At 33.5% G+C, this 20,092-nt stretch overlaps 5 long non-coding RNA genes across 6 annotated transcripts; 3 read left to right on the top strand and 2 right to left on the bottom strand.

Moving 5' to 3' along the window:
• Positions 1 to 1,935: 1,935 nt before the first annotated feature.
• LOC124454572 lies at positions 1,936 to 3,312 on the top strand. The gene is made up of 3 exons (XR_006951520.1): positions 1,936 to 2,054; positions 2,280 to 2,366; positions 2,987 to 3,312. It is a non-coding gene; the product is annotated as an uncharacterized LOC124454572 (long non-coding RNA).
• Positions 3,313 to 7,157: 3,845 nt separating this feature from the next.
• On the top strand, positions 7,158 to 7,602 carry LOC124454571. The gene is made up of 2 exons (XR_006951519.1): positions 7,158 to 7,231; positions 7,403 to 7,602. It is a non-coding gene; the product is annotated as an uncharacterized LOC124454571 (long non-coding RNA).
• A 5,869-nt stretch (positions 7,603 to 13,471) lies between these two features.
• Positions 13,472 to 15,760, top strand: LOC124454451. Its single transcript, XR_006951457.1, has 3 exons — positions 13,472 to 13,717; positions 14,492 to 14,537; positions 15,169 to 15,760. It is a non-coding gene; the product is annotated as an uncharacterized LOC124454451 (long non-coding RNA).
• A 2,130-nt stretch (positions 15,761 to 17,890) lies between these two features.
• LOC124454767 lies at positions 17,891 to 19,258 on the bottom strand. 2 transcript variants are annotated; one of them, XR_006951605.1, is made up of 4 exons: positions 19,206 to 19,258; positions 18,380 to 18,569; positions 18,178 to 18,210; positions 17,891 to 18,036 (listed from the first exon to the last, which is right to left on the bottom strand). It is a non-coding gene; the product is annotated as an uncharacterized LOC124454767 (long non-coding RNA). The 2 variants fall into 2 exon arrangements; XR_006951606.1 differs by lacking the exon at positions 18,178 to 18,210.
• A 10-nt stretch (positions 19,259 to 19,268) lies between these two features.
• LOC124454768 lies at positions 19,269 to 19,830 on the bottom strand. Its single transcript, XR_006951607.1, has 2 exons — positions 19,777 to 19,830; positions 19,269 to 19,317 (listed from the first exon to the last, which is right to left on the bottom strand). It is a non-coding gene; the product is annotated as an uncharacterized LOC124454768 (long non-coding RNA).
• Positions 19,831 to 20,092: the final 262 nt, after the last annotated feature.

Below are 20,092 nucleotides of genomic sequence, written 5' to 3'. Positions count from 1 at the left end.
TACGGAAATTCTACGTCACATTGTAACCTATGCAATACCAAATAAGAATAGGTTGAAGCTCAAACCAAACGTAAAATTCCCCCCAAAGATTTTTTTACTAGCATTTTGTTCGTTTTATGGCGGGTAAAATCTAAGTTTACGTACAAGAGACTTAATGATTTGTTTTTCGGCTTAATGACTTTAGCTCAGATCTATTTTCCACAGCTAATAATAACCTAAGTATAGACCAATCAGCGCACTCATTTTATTGTGGTTATTCGATAATTAAAAATGACGATCAATTAACAAAAAACTAAATTTTCGTCCCGTATGTATACTTCCAATATGCATAAAGTAATAAGTATCCTTGCACTCATTAGTAATTAAAACTCTTTATTTTGTCCAATCAAGAAGTACACCATGGCGTCAGAATATCTTAAAAGTCGTAAAAGATTTTGGGAAAATGACAATTCTTTAAAACGTCCTGAAAATAATCAAGTTCCAATTCAGCTAAGTGAATTAATCAAAACGTTTCTGAAATGTATCCAAGAGGAAGGTTTGCAAACAGCTTACAATCGTTCCGGATATTATTTCACGGGAAACACAACCTCCAAGATATGTTGTCAATTCTACTGAAGATGAAAAAATCAGTGACGTCATTATTGTTGGTGCAGGAATGGCAGGTTTAAGTGCAGCGTATGAATTGAAAAAAGCTGGTCTTTCTGTGAAAATTCTAGAGCAAACGGACCGTTATGGGGGAAGAATTTTTACGTATGGTAAAGAAAGTGGTCTTGCGTCTGGTTTGTATGCAGAAGGTATGGATAAACTTATTCCGTAGTGGGTGTTTGCTTAAATTTATAATTATTTCATGTCGTCCATATTTTTATAAACAATCCCACAGTTCAATAGAACTTTAATTTGGCAAGAATGTTAATCCACCCAATTCATAACTGTTTATAATTCCGTTTTGTCATTAGATGTTTAGCTATATCATTTTTAACTATCAAAACAACTATCCCAAATGTAGTCGAAAATACAAAACATGTACACAGCAATTTGGTCTTTTATGTGAAATTTGTGACAACGAAGTTCAAAGGCTTTGTTTTGAATTTTCGGTTCGTCTATACATTTTGAATACGAAAGGACTTGTGGTAAAGGAGTTTTTTATGACCCAAATATCTTTGTGTGGCTATTGAGCTACATGGGATTTGTAGAAGTGCGTTTATTTTTGGTCACTGTTCTGCTGTGCAATGAAGTAATTTTCTATGATTCTTCTTCCAGATGTATTTGTGTCTCGTTGCAAAATAGAGTGGTATTGCTTCTTTTCTAAGATTGTATGCATTTCTGCAAAGTCAGCCGATTTTCCTTCCCCAAAAATGCCCCAAAAACCACAATATCGTCACAGAATCTCCCATATGCTAAACTACTTATAGGCACGACAAATAACTCATATGAACAAAACAAATGAAATTTTGATTGATCAGACCATAGTTTTTTCCATTGCTGAACTGCCCCCTTTTTATGCTTTCGTGACAACAACCTTTTTTTCATTTTAAGGTTAGGACTTGTGTCATCAACACGCCAAAAAATAACTGTTACTTTCATTGATATTTTTCTCTTATCATTTGTTTCAAACACAAATTAGATAGTGCAAAACATTGTCTTTTGTTTAATGTCGAGAGTGATAAGACTCTAGTGACATGGTCAGTCTTTCATCTAGTAATGATGAAGTATACAAGAGCATGTATGAGCAAGTTACGCAACTTACACATACGCCAAAATATGTTAACCATTAAAAACTTTAAAATTTAAAAACTTTGATATTCTAGTTAATGAATGTCCTCAGAACATTAAGAAAAATTTTAGCATCGAATCTTACAGTTTTGAAAAAAATGAACTGTTCTATTTTTTAGTGGGGGCTATGCGATTTCCCGATGATGCTAATGATCAATCAGACAGACCGCATTTTTTGTCGGACGGTTACATCAAGAGTTTCAATCTGTCCATAAAACCTTTTCCTAACTTTGACAAAAATGTCATTACCTGCATCTATGGGTTTCACGAGAAATCTGAAGGTGAAGTGTATAAAACAAATGATATATTGCAACAATTAAATACTTTGCAAGCATGGCGCAAAAAAGTTCTTTAAATATGAAGTTTGTAATATAGCAGATCAATTTCAAGAAATTGCGTAGGTAGTGTCGACAGGTTTTGCAAACAAAGGAGAGTTAGGTGACCAAAAAAATCATTATCGGATAATAAATTAACCACTTCACGTTCGGCCTGTTTTCACATTGCAGTTTGGGCTGAGAAGCATTTTGACAACATTTGGCCAAACTGGAAAGATGGCATGAATAATGCCTTAAAAGACGATATTTTGGATATTGGTAAATGTAACGAGACTTTAATTTCGTCAATTTTATTAAAAACCTATTTTTGCTGAAAATCGGCATATTGTTTTATTTTATTCTTGCAAGAATTTTTCTGGAAATTAGAAATCTTGGAAGACATTTTCTGTAAATTGAGAGCAATGACATTTAATCATGATTAATTGAAGTTATTATACATGCCAAGCGTCACTTCCAGCAAAATGGCGCGCTTTGTTTCGCTCAGAAACATTTTTGTCGGTCCATTATTTTACGTAATGGGCCACGTTCCAAAATGCGTAATTTTACAATCAAATGGAAACGAACTTTGTAAAGCAAACAGCAAAATCAAAAAAAAAACGAAGCAAAAAAAAAAATTGCGAATGTGAGTCGAAGCAAAACAGCTAAGACGAGAAAGAAAGCAACTTCGTTTCAGGTCAAATAATGCCATATAATAAACTTTTTAGTAACCTCGCTTACTCGGTCTTTGCTTAGAAATATCAAACCCCAGTCTTTTTGTACAAACCTCGCCCTGCGGATTCGGTCTGTGCATAAAGACCTCGGTCGGATAATTCTACGTAAAGACCTCGCACTCGGCTATTAGCTAAGGGCTTAGTAAACTTCCTCCATTTTTTTTGCAGAAAAATATTATGATGAAACAATCGGTGCTGTTACAGACCAGCTTTACACTTGGTTGTCGAAATGAGAAAGTGTTCATGATCAAGTCAATGCATGGGGACGTTGGATTAAAATCTGGAGTCAGTTTACGTTGGAAAGCTTTCTTGAAAGTAATATCGAGGTAATCAAAGCTAAAGTACCTGTTGAAGATCAAGCAGACTTGGATTTAGTTAAACTTGGAAATCTTTTGCCATGGTCTAATGATGCTGTTCGTGGTTATTCTGTATTTTGCTATACGGAGCAGCTTGATCAGTCACTGGGATCCTATCTTAATTTTGAACTGGGAAAATGGTGTTCTCGTGAAATGCATTGCTTGAAAGGAGTGATGCATTTTGCCGAGAATGTTTTCAACGATGAAGGATTGAGTACGGATGACATAGAATATCAAGATGAGTATCCTCTGAAAGATCTCGTTGAGGTGTCGTGTTATTCAAGTAACGGTACGCCAAGTGTGTATAATGCGAAGGTACGAGAGGTTAGTAAATTGAACATCGAGTATAAATAGTTTAAGGATAGTTGATACTTCTATTTTGTTGGTCTTTTTCACTTTTTTCAAAAATGTATGGCTGGTTTCTGTGCAATATTTCTTTTCAAATAGCTACAATTTTTCCTACTTTGTATATAATAGTTATAAGGCCTCAATTGTGACAAACATTTGCTTTTCGATATTCTTACTACTGGTCTGAGGCAGTCTGCCTTTGCTTTTTGTTCGCTTCCTATGGGATTACATTATCCGTCTGGTTTTACAGGATTTGTACTCTGCTTTTGCTAATTGTTTGTCGTCTTAGGAAAAATCATTAGTACGTCAGTTTACAGCTTTTAAATTAACTCTATAGCTCTTTGAACCCCGAAGCGTATCTCAACATCGTTCAGTGCTTTTGAGCAGCATTCTTTACTATTTTAGAACATGCGCACTGTGAAGTGCATATGCTGAATAATGGCTCGGGATGAAAAATTTTTAGCTGTTCACTGAACTGCATGTTATCCCAGGATTTTAAAGCTCGACAAGTTGAGCGCGTCTGCACATATTGCTTAAAATCACGCAACAAACAAAAAAATAGTTGAGTGTTGCGTTTAGCTTAATTCACGGTAAATGGATTAGCTTTTAGAATATAATTTCAACGCGAACCCGCTCTTCTCAGGGATTTAGTGGGGTCTGTAGGTCGTCTCCATTGGGACATCTTTAATTGCCTGTTTTCTGAAATCTTACTATCTCCCAAGTCTCCTGAAACTTTACCAAAAGTAGTTGTTTGCTTTGATGTTCCACTAAGAACTGAATTTTCATACCTGAAGAATATATTTGACGTAACGTGACACTATACAGACCTAAAATTTAGCACCTGGCAAGATAAAATCGTAACCATTGGTTGCCACCTAATGAGAAGTCTCCCCAAACGTATTGTGTCATTTACATTATAGCTATCTTATTAATTGTAGTTTTCAGTAATTTTTAGGACTGGTTATACTTGTCAATCACCAGGACAATTTTCAAAGGTCTGTTTAACTCAATAATTTTCAATTTCATTGATATGGATAGTCTGTAAAAAATACATATACCGTTTTATATGCACCTAAGAGTTTTATATGCACTTTCCTGATTTTTAAGAATAAAAGCTAAGCAAAACCTTTGAAAACTGTTTGATTTTTGTTTAGGCAGTAATTGTTGCCATCCCAATAAATACTTTGCGTCAAATAAGTTTCAAACCAAAGCTTCATAATGATGAATCCCAGTTGGCGATGAGAAAATGTGTTGAAGCTATGGAAGATATTTCTATTGTGCAATCAACAAAAGTTTATATTCAGACCAAACAGAGATTCTGGGAAAATGAAGGAATCAAAGGTGGTTTTTCTAAGACAAACCTTCCCATAGGTCAGATTCATTATCTCACTCCGGAAGATCCCAACACAAAAGAAGGACTTGTTTTGATCTACACATGGAAAAATGAAGGTCTGCTTTTTGGATCTATGAAAGAAGAGCAAGTGAAACAAAAGGTGATGAAACAACTCGCAGAAATCCATCCGGCATTCAAAGAAGACATGGTGACAACGTGTATTGTCCATGCTTGGTATAACCAGCCATCTTATCAAGGAGCGTATGGAAGAATGAAAGCTGCTCAACACAAAAAATAAGGTGTGCACGATATGGGGTGACGCATAATTCTTTAATTGAAGTGACAGGTTAAGAAACGAGATTATTTTTTATAAGATAATACTGTAAAAATGCTCGTCGCATTTTTTTCAATGTTTTTCACAAAAATCTCTGTAAAATTGTTGTTTTTTATATACTTAGAAATAAGGTCAAATACAACTTATAACATTTTATGGATAATTTTCGTTTATCTATGTTATCTTCTTCAATTTTTACTCAAACCTTTATTTTCCTAAAATAACAATTTACAATTTAAAGAGAAACATTGGTATATATTATATTTTTATTCAAAATTAGGTATTTATGGGAGCCTATAGGAAACGTTCATTTTGCTGGCGAAGGAATTTCTTTTACCCCGAAGTGGATACAAGGTGCTTTGGAAAGTGGTTTAAAAGCTGCATTTCAAGTTTATGAACGACTTATGGAAAGAACTTTTTACCAAAGTTTGTGAACTTTTTTCTGCCTCTGTAACCTCACCCTTTATGTCAATTTATTTTTATAACATGAAGATATATTTGACGTAGTCTTAATCCGCCACTGCTTCCGTAACCTCATTGATGTCTTTATCTCTTGTAGGCTTATGTCATCGTAAATCTAGCCACATAAGTTTTCTTGAATACATTCTTGAAAGTAAAACTCCATGGACAAAATATGTCTTCATTTATTAGGTTCCTATATTTATAAATCTTGATTGAAATCCGTTCATTGTTATCAAGTGACGACGAGACAAATGTTTACAAAACTACATAGAACGTTTATCGCTCTCTGCTGAAGTTGATCGAATTGAGCACGCATTAAGATAATTTTCTCGAAATTATCGAAAGTTTAAACTTCAAAATCATTACACTCAGAATGATGAAAGTCATGCAATTATTTAACGACGTTCCACAGTTATTTTAAATCTTCATTGTAAAAATGAGTTTGGTGAATCTCATTGTTGAACGCACGCCCTGTAAGGTGGCACTATACCAGTTATCTTCTTTTTACTTGTATCAGAACAAAAACTTTTTTTCAAACAGAGTTCAATTTGCATTAGCAGAATTTCAAACAATAAAGTTAAATCTGCATGTATCACATAAACAAAAGTTAGTAGATATAAAGATCATGCCATTCTATGTTAATTATTGCATGCTATAAAATAAGATTCAAACTATTTTTCTTATATGAGTTTCTAAACATCCTGTAATAATAAATTGCTTGTGTGACATTTTATTTGGCATTACGTATACTCATCCTTGTGAAAATGGTTTACACATTTTCATGCTTAAGTTTTTTACTCTTCGATTGCTTGAGTTAGTTAGTAAAAAGTACAAGATTTAGTGCTCGCTATTAATAAAATACCACATACTTATTGTTTTTATACCACGCAAATTGAAAGAAACGTTTTTGTTCATTTTTCTCACACCTGGAACGTATAACTAATGAATGTCACAGTGAACATTTTTAACCAAGCAGTAGATTTAAAGGTAGCTCAGTATGAAATGCAAATTTTCGTTTAAAAGTAAATCTTTTAAGCATGGTATTCACTTGGGACATAAGCATAAAGACAAGCAAAGACAAAAGAAAATAAAAAGAATGCAATGAAGCGGCCAACACAATCATCAACATATAAGCATAAGCAGAAGTGCTGGATCCTGACATAAGCGTAATTAAGGTGAAACAACTGTATATTGTAAAGCAAATTCCTTTTCTTTTCCTTCCTCTACCCTCTGGAGAATATTGCTTTGCTTTGGTTTCTTGCTTGTGCTTATATCGCAGTGAAAACTAGGCTTTAAAGTTAAAGATTTTTAACAGGAACTTAAAACCAGTACTTTGTGAAGGTTTTTGCACAAGAATAAGGCCGAGGGAAATCATTAAGTATTTAAAGTTTATTTATATCATTAGGAGATATCAATTCAACATTCAAGTCCTAACATGAATTGGGCAACTACACTTTCCATGATAGCTCTTGCATTTGTATGTAAAATAACATTAGTGGAAAGTACACTACCATTTTGGATTAGAGCCACTACACCGAATCCCACTTTACCTCCGATCAGTAATAAGCAGTTTTATGACAGTAAGTTAACGTGATGAAATTGTCTTGTGCTAAATATACTGTTGTAGTGTACCAGCTGGTTACTTTTGGATAGAATAAACTCAACTTTTTGCCATTATGATAAATAACGCCATAGAATTTAAACGATTTTCGGTATTGTGTGAAACTGCGCTCTTCAACTATTTATTTCAGAATTCAAACAAATTCCTGCAATAAATGTGACAGCAGATAAAATTGTAAAGAAATTCTTTCGTCTGCCGTCTTCTCTCCTAAATAAACGAAGAGTTTATCTTCAAGACACTGCTGTTGTAATGGATTCATCTGGTTCCATTGGAGATTGTGAGTACAAGAAGGGAAAACAGGCAATGAAAAATATGATGAATATAAAATTACCTTCCAACTACGATGGTAACTGGGCTGGTGTTCAGTACTCCAATTAGGCAAGAATTATGTTCAATTTCTTTCCTGCTTCACAAGCTGCCCCCAAATCTGATTTATTCAGCTATAAAAGAGGGCTGACAAACACTGTTGACGGCTTAACAAAAGCAAAAAATTTATTTGATGATTTTACGAAAGGTGAGACGACAAAAAAGTTTATTACTAACTGGTTTATCAACAAAACGCTGCTTACAAATATTTCTGTAATTCTTTCATGCTAGTTAAAAGCTGAAATTTAAAATTTTGAAAGTTACATAAATCTAAATAAATAAATCTGAACGTGTACGTTACTAATTTAAAATTCTAAAAAAGCACTTTTTCAGATTTTATTTCTTTAATAACAAGCGTAAAGGTAATAATAATGAAAAGGCTGCAGATTTGTGGGGACTTTGCTAACTATAGTTTCATTAAAAGAGGAATGACTTTGAACTCGTCTAAGATCTTTGAAATGTGGAGATAATTGTTGAATATCTGATTCATTGGCTTTTCCCTCAATAATATTGCGTTACAATAAGATCATTAAATCTAGCATCAGTATTTTAAAAATAGCAATACTAATATTAAGTAAACAACAACATTTTCTTCTATAATTTGCAAAGAAGATCTATCTCTCAAACTATCAAACAACGTTTTCACTTCATTTTCGCGTAATTTACAAGAAGCCGTCGTGGTGCACGTCAAATGGTGTTCCTTCTGACAGGTGGACAGTCAAACGTAGATAAAAGCCAAACAGTACCAAATGCAAAGAAACTGAGAGATGACGGTGTGGAAATCTATGTTATCGGTATTGGAGCATTTACCAGTGGAAATGAAGAGATCGTTCAGATTGTTTCATTTTCACTAGAAGATTATCTTTTCAGAGTTGAGTATTTTGGAGACGCGATTGGTGTCGTAAAACTTGTGGTCAAAGAAATTAACCCAGGTCAATATGCAGTCGTAAAGAAAACTCCTCCTCCCTGTTGAAAAGTGACTCTTCTTACTTAAGTTCTTGCATTGAGAAAAATAAAGTTTTTTTGCAGTTGATATGTATTACTTATATGATGACATGGAAATTGTTTGACTGAAATTTTTGAAAGATCAATTGTTTCATTAATCCGCAATGTTATGGAATTTTTATTCAACGTTATGTTTTAAAAGTCATAGACTTTTCTGACTAACGAAATACATACTCAGTATAGGCAATCACTCTTCATAATGATTTGAAAGTTTTCAGGGGCTTGTGTCCATTTTATTCGGTTTTTGCTCTCAATGCATAGAAGGACAGTGAAGCAAGTCAATATTTAAAAGTACCACTTTCAAAGTAGTTCTAACGTAGTGTCAAATTTTGAATTAAGAGTTCAGTCAAAATATTTACAGAGAAAAGATTACATGAATGAATCATGATTGCTGATATAGTAAACTACAAAAGAAAGCATTTGACTACTAACACATTTAGAGCTATTTTTTTCAGACGTGTGCAATAGAGATTCTAAAGGAGGAAAACGCTGGTCATAATTAGTATTAACTCGATCTGCTCGAAAACAGAGTTTGGTTATAATTGTGTATTTAAAATAGTGGCTGAATAGCACAGTGAAATTCAGTGCATGTAATGTCACATGTAGCGATGGCAATATATGTATTTATAATATGTAAGTGAATTTTATATTATTTCGTATAAGTTGTTAGCAAAACTCGCGCGTGAAGCAATTCAAGAAACATTTAGATTGGTCCCAGGCTTTCTGGTCACTCATGCGTGTAATCTTGTGACAATACGGGAAAATTTGACTTTAAAACGCCGGCTTATCTTTGGTTGTCCGAGTTACATAGGTTTTCATTCTTAGAGCTCCTTCTGGTAAAAAGAACTATTGATAACTTTTACTTTCACCATAACAAGAAAGACTTATGCTAATTAGTAAATGAAAGCCAATAGAAAAGAATATAAAGTAAATGGTTTGAGCCCGGGAGTATCGTTACATGTTTGTAAATTTCGATCGTCCAGGTTAATGTAGTCCTGAGAAGGACTGTTCTCGTTGTTGTTGACTGACGTTTCGACAGCCTTAGCGGTAGTCATCTTCAGAGTCAAATGAGGAGTAAACGTCAGGTTAGCCGTATTTGTTATCTGCTTCTTACGTCATCGTAATGTGTGTACAGGAAATTTGTATTGTCACTGTGAATTAGTGTGAAGTGAAATATTTTTATTTTTAGTTGTGATGTGTGATTTAGGTGTGATGTTTTTAGTTGTAATGTGTGGTTGTCAATTGTGTATTGTCATTGTGAATTAGTGTGAAGTGAAATGTTTTTAGTTGATCGATTGTTTGTATTCTGAGTAAGTCGTTTGTAAGGTGCCGGTAATTGCTGTGATCTGTTCTGGGGGGTTTGTTCCAAGTTGGTATTCCAACTTTCTAATGTAATCCGTTGTCTATAGTCAGTACTGTAAGTAATACATTTTGCCGAGTCCCAGTCAATGTTGTGCTTTGTGATTCGGTGATGTTCGGCAATGTGATTAGTTTTGTTTTGTTTCTTAGTAGCTCGTTTGTGTTCAGTAAGTTTTATGTTTAAGTTCCTGCCAGTTTCCCCGGTATAGGAGGCGTGGCAGTTGGAGCAGTTTATTTTGTAAACTGCACCTTGTCGTTCGTTGGGTTGTTCTTTGTCCTTTATGTTCGTTAGTACTTGTCGTAACGTTGTGATTGGTTTATGTGCTACACCTGTGTTGTATGGTCGTATGATACGCGAGATAGTCTCAGACGTACCTTTCATGTAAGGTATCGTTGCTGTTGTCACTGAGTTGTTCGTTTCGTTGGGTTCGTTAAGTTTGTAAGGGTTGCGTTTGATAAAGTTAGAGTTATAGTTGTTTTTGTCAAAAACACGTTTGAGATAGTTGTTTTCGTTTTGTAGAGCTTCCGGTGAATCACATATGATTTGTGCACGTCTTGTTAATGTTCTGATTGTGGTGGCTTTGTGTGATGTAGGGTTGTAAGATGATTCGTCTAGTAGTCGGTCAGTATGTGTTGGCTTGCGATAAACTGTTGTTAGTAGTTTTTGATTGTCATGTTTTACCAAACAGTCGAAAAAAGGAAGAGCTCCGTTTTCTTCGACATCTTTGGTAAATTGTATGTGGCTGTTCTGTTTGTTGATGTGAGTGTGAAAGTCATCAATCTCGTCTTCATGTAGTGCTGTGATTGTGTCATCTACGTAGCGGAACCAAAAAGGTAGTGCATGTTTGTAAGTCGTGAGCGCTGTTCCTCTATCGATTGCATTACAATTTCAGCAACTAAATATCAAGTTGGTATGAATTTATCTGTTTATACCATAACAATGAATAGCTTTGCTTCTGAGACAATGTATTTAATACTTGTCCATCCTTAAATCCTCGACTATAAGTCTACTAACAAAAAAGCCAATTATTTTGAAGTTCGTATTCTCTCAAATATTACTAGCAAGTTTACAATTAGCGACACGTCCTTCTAAGACGACGTATGTGAGAATGGGCTCTAGCGCGGTCAGTGCGTTGGCGTTTTAGATCAAAAAATTTGTTACGATTTGACAACCCAACATGATGCGATGAACTCGAACATTTAAAACAAAAAATGGCGGATTTATTGTCATGCATATATTGTCAAATATTATCTTTATAGGTTTACACTGCACGAAATCGTGGTATAAAATAAAAGGGTTAAGCGAAATTATAATAAAACGGAAAGTAGCGTTATTTTGACCAACGTTTTTGCAAGAAGTTTACCTCTGAAATCCTACGTTGGTTTTGCGACGAAAAAATGCCGAATTTAAGGGGTAGAACGATTGATTGACAACCCAGCAAACGGCATGGCAACGCAACCGCGCTAGAACACAGTGTCGCGTACGTCGTCTTTCATAGACGTGTCGTGGATCGTACACTCACCACTATTTTTATGTCCCAGTCAATTTCTGTCATTGTTAATGAAGCTTTCCACTGCTTGTATACTGTCTGCAAGCTAATTTAAAATTATGACATAATAGCAGTTACTGGATGGCACTATATCATCTGTGCCACCGCATCACCGCTCCACAGGTAAAGCGGCGGGCTAGTATTCCAAAGGTACGAGTTCAAATCTCGTCCAAGTCACATATTTTTCATGTGAATATAAAAACCTTGTTAGGATTTATATTATGTATGACTTTGAAGAAAATTTCGAGAAATTAGAGAAAGCATTGTTTACGAACTATCAGCTAGAATATTCCATTATAAATAACCATAAATGCTTTTTACGTCCCAACTGAAAATGTAAACAGAAAGTTTATGCGCGTAGTTTTCAAAAATGTTTTCTCCTAAAAAACCATCTGAATGCTTAGCGACCAGAACTGAAGCTATGTTCTTTGGTCACTAAATTATCCTTTCAAGCCTTTGATTGGCAGTCTGCACTTATTAACGAAAGAGAAAATTGAGATAAGTAAAAATGGCACATAAGTAAACGAAAATTGTTTTTGTTGTAAGTATGACTAAAACATTTAGGGTGGCTAATTTTCTACTTTCACTCTAGTTTCATTTTCTTTTCTCCATCTGTACAAGGATAAGGAGTTTCGCCTACAAGTTGGTATTGCCTTTTATGGATTTCTTTATCGCATAATGCTACCTAGCAACCCCGTTTTTAAGCATGGTAATTTGATGGATATCAGATTCGTATCGGTCTGAAATATTTCTGTACTTCAAATGCTAAAATTCTTAGTCGCAAAACATGTATTTCTATCCAAGCATCTTTCATTGTCTTTACGTTTAGTGTTGTTCCTGGCATCCCGCTTTGTTTACTTACCATCAGTCATAAGATCAGTATACGTGTTCCAACAAAACAGCAACAAAACAGCACAACCCATTGTAGCAAAATTACCGAACATATATTCATTATTCAAGTGTCACATCTTATAATGTAAATAAATACAATTCGTATGAAGTGCGTTGATTTATCGGTTGACTGAACAACATATCACTTATATACGTCAGAAAATTATTTGAAAAAAAAAGCTGATGAAATTCAATATTTATATCAAAAAATAGTTTTCAGCAAAAAATTCAATAAATACATATCTAAATTCGTTTGAAATCATATTTGACCATATTTATTTATTGCAACTTAAACTTAACGATGTAAGCTAAGTCATGTGACATGTAATATATGCAAGAGCGTTTAACAAGCTAACAAATGGGTGTGGGGAAGCCATAAAGTGTATGGAAAATAGATGGACAAAATCAAACTTTTAAAATGGTTAAGAATTGCAAAAATGTGCTTTTAGCTCACTCATCATTCAAATGAAAATTACGTAACTTTTCTAAATACGGGGAGCACATACCAAAATATTTTTAAATAAACAATTCGTCGCACTGTGTTTGAAATGTATCATAAGGCTTGATGTATTTTTATATGACTTTATCTTCATGTAAATCCACATCGAGAAGTTTACTTTAATATATTTAAGACTCGTATGAAAATACAGTCATTTGCTTTCTTCTTTGCGCTTTGCTCACCAAAGCACTGTGACCTGAGTGAGGATTATACATTATAAGCGCAAACGAAAGAGGTCAATAAACCCACTACTCTATTACTTACAACCATATCACAACCTAGAACGTATTACATCTCTCAAATATATTTGGTAAGTACCACTTGCGCCTCTGATTCCGAAAGGTCTGTTTGGGTTGGTCATTCGACTAAAGATTGAGCTCATAGCACATTTTTGCAATGTCGAAAATTTTATAAATCACGTACTTGCCGTCAATGTTTAAAACAAAGTTCAATGTTTAATATATATTATGTGTTTGCCGTCTATTTTGTGGCTACCCACATGTACGCGCGTACCTATGTTTTGTGTGATGATTGTTGGCTTCTTTCCAAAGAAAATTTGTATTGAATTTTTTCATTCATTACAAATTTTGAAAATGTTATAAAATCAGCGCAACTTCCATGGTATTTTGAAAAATCGCTGCTAATCAATACGGATTTCAGTCACTTTCACTTCACTAGAAGATCGGACATCAATAGGATTTGGGCTCCATCGTCAAACGAACTTAGCAAATATTACTTTGGAATAGATCTAAAAAAACTGCTTTCCACCATTGAGGTAAAGTTTCATAATATTCTATATAATCATCAATAAATTTATTCTTTATAGTTGAATTTCTGGATAAAACTGATTCTTTGATGATGGCTATTTATTATTATCATAACTCAATTAGTACGTTATAAGGAACACGCACAAAGCATCAAGGCAATGCACATTGAAAAGCAAATCTTTATGCAATTATTTGCCCTTTTCGAAAGCTGTTTCCATCGTTTCTAAGTTTGAGCATTGATGGTTAGGATTTATTGATTACACAGACCAAGGTTAGGATTTATTGACTAAAATGTTCATGTTCTTCTCAACTTATGTTACCATGTGCAGTACCACTATTAGTATTTACTGTAACAATATTGACTGTTTTTCTTTAAGTCATCTCTTAATTTTCTGTTGTTGATGTTTCGCCATAAGTTTGAGGCATTGGCAATTGGTCAGTCTATTCAACTTAGTTCTGCCAATTTTATATTGAGCTGCCATGCTTTGTGTCAGCTTTTGAGAATTTGAGGGCCATTTTGTTGCTATGCAAACTAATTACAATTATATTTTTAATTGTATGCTATTGTAGTTTTTATCACAAAGTATTAACACATGACAACAAATGTCATTTTTTGTTTCTGGGTCTTTCTTCGATTTTTATAAGGTAAATCCTTACATGTTAATATTTAAGCTCGTTGAATCAGTGAAAGCAAGTCAATCTTAGTTAATTGTAAAGATATAATAGTATGTCAACATGTTCTATCACTGTAAAGTTGATATTGTTTTTTCATAATTTTTTAGATTAGTCATGTCATTGATCTCAAGTAACAATGACAGCTTGTTCTTGGTAATCCTTGTTCAATTTAATCCTTATTACTTTCAATCAATTTTTTAAGAAGTCAGAGCATTATTAAAAAAAATGTATCATGGTTATTCTCATACACAACAACCAACATGAATTCTCATTTTATGGCCTGTGCATGTAGAATGTTGGATAATGTTTTACCATATTTTTATTTTGTTTGATAATTAAGCATGCTGATAATCCCTACCCAGAACAGAGCTGTTTGTCCTTTGCCATTTGCATCATTTGTTAACAATGAAAACTTAGTTTTGATACATCGATAAGTTTTAATGAAAACATTTTGTTGTTACAAATATGACATCAAAAATCATGCAATGTATGATTTTCATGCAATAATTTTTTGACAAATATGAAAATTCCTGTTTCCATTTCTGGGAGGAAATAGATGTATCCAACAGCTAATTTAGCTTATCAAAAAAGCTCTGGTGTTAATATTCTGGAAAAATTGTATTGTTTAATTTTGTGTGTGACAATACTAATATTATTGGCCAATCAAGTGTCTTTGACAGATTTAAGTGAAATTTTGTATCTTTGCTCATATTTTTTTGATATGCTTTTTTGTAGTGTATTTAGTATACTTATGTATTTTTCTTGATCTTTTTAATCCTTATAGAAGAATAGTGGATGAAAAATTGCCATTGTAAAGAATTTTTAATTATTTCTCTTTAAAAAGAAAATGTGAAGGTATGATATTTGACCAAACAAGGTATGTACCTTCTTAATTAGTTACAAGAGTTTTTTTTGCATTATTATGGCAATGTGAAGGATAAGCTGTATTTTTTATTTTGTATTTGGTGATGTGTAAATGGAAAAGTTCAAGTGGTCAACACAAAGGCAGAGTGCATTCACAAATACAAGGAGTGGGAATTATGCATCACTCACCTAAGAGCTCAAAATAAAAAAAAATATGCCATGACATTTTGAATATTTTTTAGGAGCATAGGTATTTCCTGCTCTTTTTTTCTTAAATTGTCAAAGTCTTATACCATGCTGCCTTGTGGATTTTATTACAATGTTAAACATATAAGAGTGGCATATTTACTGAGAAAGTTGTAGAGGCACTCTTGAGCTTAAATTCTACATTACCTGACAATATACAATTGTATATTAACTATAAATATCAATTTATTTTGACAAATTGGTTTTTGTATAAAAGATCCAAATTGCTCATCATATATCTGAATTTCTAATAAATAATTAAAAACTATAGTTGTGGTAAAGGAAGCATGTGTCACTTGAAAGGTTAATTTTTCATCTTCCATCTCTCAAATATGACCTGTTTTTCTCAATTTGTAGCCTGCTTTTTGATTCCTGCTTTCTAGAAAAACTGTAGAGGATCTTTACAGGATCTTGCATGATCTATTAGCATCAATCGAATATTGCATAAAATATGTTATAGAATTCTTAATGTAATATTCCATAGAATATTATGGTAAGAGAAGAACAAATAATCTTTTGTAAGGTCCTGTAGGATCATCGGATTCTTACTAGGATGGAATAAGCATTGGTAATATCCTGCCTAGGGTCATATAGGATTTTTTCATAGGATCGTAACAACCATTTAACAAATTTGACATCAAGGGCGTTATGATGTCATTCTTTGTTACATATGGTACTCACATTTAAGGGCGTATCAGCTTGAGCCTCAGCCTCAAATTTTCTTCCTGTGGTTACAAATTGTCTTTCGATGCTACATGGCGGTTGATTCTTATTAAAAAGATTCTGTCCACTTCTTCGCCTAGATATATCTCTTTCTTCGTTATGAATTAGGTATTAGAAGAGGACGAAATTTTCACAAGGCACAATCGATAGCTACATGTTAAGATCTTCTTTTCCCCTTTTTTCTAGTTCAGTTATTTTCAAGTACTAAGTGAGGCCAGAAAAGTTAATTCGATACAACATGACACAATAGCAATTTTCAAAACGACTTTGTACATTGTCAAAATCGTTTTAACACTATAAATAATCTAAAATGAAATCTACGAGTCAAAGTCATGTTAAATCATAAACCAATTCCAAAATATCTTAATTTTTTGGTTAGGGCTAGAATTAAGGTCAGGCAGTTCCGGTTGATTTGGTTGAAGAATTATCTTCCAGAGACTTTTCGATTTTGGGTTGGGTTGGATAGGCTTTTTTTCTACGATATTTTTCTCTATCTCTTAACAGGCATAGATAAAGTGAGTTTCACATTGTGCAAACAACTTGGAGATTTTTTTAATTTCCTATTATAGTCTCTTGTGAGAGTTGCTGTTTTGCAGGAGGCTGTTGCATTGAAAGATGTGAGAAAAAATTGTTCTAAGCAGCCTCACTTTGAAGTAATTGACACTGGGTCATATGGTTTCAGGATGTTAAAAGTTTCACATTTCTCGACTTAGTGAATCCTTAAACTTTTCTAAGCGGCAAAAGGGTGTTCCTTGTTAGATAGTGGACAATCAAGGGAAAGTTTGTATCACTTTAAAATGATAATGTGTAACTATGAAATATAGACCTGTTTTTCGTATGAATAACCCAATGAAACTCTTAAATATTTACTTTGAGATGAATATTTTAATGCTGAGCTGAAATTTTTTCAGTGCGTGATTGTTGTTTCTTGTTGTTTCTTAAGCCCATGGAATGTCCTAAAAATTCACCCACTTTTAATTCAATTCCTTTCAAGTGTAATGTAGTTACTGGCTCCTTCAAAATCTGCTTTTGCAAATTTTTGTAAAGCTGTCTGTGTTAGGTTCATAGTTATTCTAGATGTGTTTAGATTCTACATATATTTGTGTTCCCTATGTATCCTGCAGCATGATGAGCCCTGATATTGTGCTTAGCCAGTATTTTACATTCCTTTTCCATTTTGGTTGTTTGTTCCAGAACTAAATTTTGTAAGTTCGATCAACTGTAAAGTTAGGGCAAATTTTTCCCCCTTTCTGAATCCAACATTAAACTATAAGTTTACATGATTAGGCGAGATTAATTAACCAGCAACTGTTTTAATATTTCTCTGATGTGTACTCAATGTACAACAAAAGATAGCACTGTCACACTATGACATTGTAAAACTTGCACGAAGCAGGTGTAAAGTCACTCTTACACGTTGTGTATTTAACAAGACACTGAAACTGCAACTCTAAAGTTGTTCTTAAGGGGAAAGCCAAACTGCATGCTATAAAATGCAGTTGAAAACAGCAAATTTCTTGTTTAAAATGTTTAATTTCAGTTCAAGTGATTAAGTTCATTTATCAGGGACAAAACATTTTATATAGTAAAGCACTTCAGCGTGTTTCTTTGAAGAAAATGTCTTTAGGAATTTCTATGTTACAACTGTAAAAAGGCTTGAGCTTGTGCTGCTTGATAATTTCTGAAACTTTCAAAAATGTTGATTTCACCTGCAATGAAAATTGTTTTGCTTAATTCCTCCATCGATATGCCAAAGATAGGAAATGGTGCTTTGGGTTTATTCCTTTCAGGGATAACATTTCTTGCATTGTATTTGTTTCTATATGTTTAAAAAAAAAAAATTTTTAGTTATAGATTCTTAGTCCAATGTAATACACTCTCATTAATGTCGTAGACTTTGCCTTTAACTTGACAAAATGTCTTCACATGTTCACAAATGTAGAAAAATTTCTTCTCGTACCTGATACAGCAGAGTTAAGTCTTTTTATTAGATCTTTCAACAAGGTATGGAAAAATCATTCAAAAAAGAAACAATAAATTTATGTTGTTATTAGCCTTAACTTTTTTTGCTAAACTTTTAATCTGCTACGGATAAGATAAAAAAAGTGTTTTGGGATAAAATCTTGCAATAGCTGCCAGTCACAAAAACAATATTTACCTACCATCAGTTGGAAAAACTTCTTCCTCAGCATCATCAACGTTTTCAGCGTCTCTCGTCAGTTTGAACGACTTTGAAGCCTTGATTCCATTTCTAGCAACAATTGTCTGTTTTGTTGTTGGAGATAAGTTCTTCTTTCATCTGCTTTCAGCTGCAAATTCTTCAGCATATTGGCCATTGTGTTCTCTCTTCAACTACAATTTAATAAAATAGAGAAATCCGTTATACATATGCTATAGACATCGCAAAAATTTAAAAACTTCTTACAGGGTGACCCACGAAAGGGAATTAGCACAAATAATTGTTTATGCATTCAAAGAAAGTGGGCATAAAACAATTTAGTCTGCATTATGAATGCAGCAATGAAATAAAACAATACAGGCATCAATGGTGTTGTCTAGAGTTCTTGTCGGCGAATAAAAACTCCTTAAGCTGAAAGGAATTGTGGAAGGGAAAGATGCATAATTAATAGCTAGTTGCTCCGCCTGGTTGATTAAGGTACACGCTTGTTTCTCCTCGTTGGAACTTATGAAAACCATGAATTAGTTTTAAGACTGTTTTTTCTCATGTATGTTGCTATTGTTTTATAATGTTTTTGAGTAGTAAATTTGAGATTAAAATCAGTGTATGAGAATACTTTTAACTTGTTTTGCTTTAATTAATACTAAACAAACCTTATGAAATCCTGCAGAAATGTCAAGCTGTTGTGAATGCTAATTACATTATTGTGTACAATTATTTAGTAAATACATAATTTATGTGGATTCTGTTTTTTTGGTACAACCTGCGTAACTAAACAGCCAAAGTGCTAAACTTAAAATAAAATGCACCTGGCTAGTTCCATTTTCTTTGACATCAAAGCATGACTCTTCTTCTTCTCTTTTTTTCTTTCATCCATGTCATGTGTTCATTTGATGAATGATCATTCTCATCAGTTGGAAGCTATGAATTTACAATTCGTTTGAGGAGAGAACGCACAGACGTTTTGGATCGGTAATTTCCTCTAGTATTTTTTGCCTCGTAAGAACCTGGAGATAGCGCTTGCAATGGTGGATATAGTCAAGTTTCTTCAAAAGATTTTTATATAATATAGGTTTAAAGAAGTTTTGATCTATGGTATATAACTTAGCAAGGGTAAGCAAATTAAATAAAACACCATGCAAATGTAGCTACAACATGTGGATAAGCTGGCATGATTATAGAAAAGTAAACTTAGCTAATGTTGCTCGTCATCTATTTTAACTTTATGATACGTATTTCAACCTGTTTAGTATGTATTTCAGGTTTCTTAGCAATTGAGGCAAGATTGCCCAGATGAAAGTTTACTGTTTTTATGACATGGCTGCATTGATGGAGACTAATAAGTGAAAATAAAATAGTTTATGACATAAAGAAACTTACATAACTACCAAAAGCATCTACCAAGAAAGGGTGGATAGACACAGTTGATCTGCATACAACTCTTTCTTGGTCATGTGATAGAGCACATAAAAATTAGAGGGCAGCTCTTCATAGTATTAGCTAAGCGTCTCTAAAACGTATTTGCATCAAACTTGCCTATAGGAAAATGGCACGTGCGGTGATAAGAAGTTTGAATGAATTTCTACCTCAACGTCTTTTTCATGAATGTATTCTGAGAAAGAGCATATCTTGCTGGAAGAACAAATGTGCTTTTCTACTTTCTTGCATTATCATTGTCATCCCTACATTGGAAAGA

The sequence above is a fragment of the Xenia sp. Carnegie-2017 genome, unplaced genomic scaffold (assembly GCF_021976095.1).
Source record: "Xenia sp. Carnegie-2017 unplaced genomic scaffold, XeniaSp_v1 HiC_scaffold_3, whole genome shotgun sequence".
In the NCBI taxonomy this organism is placed as follows: Eukaryota; Metazoa; Cnidaria; class Anthozoa; order Malacalcyonacea; family Xeniidae; genus Xenia; species Xenia sp. Carnegie-2017.
This window is presented reverse-complemented; position numbering and strand designations above follow the sequence as displayed.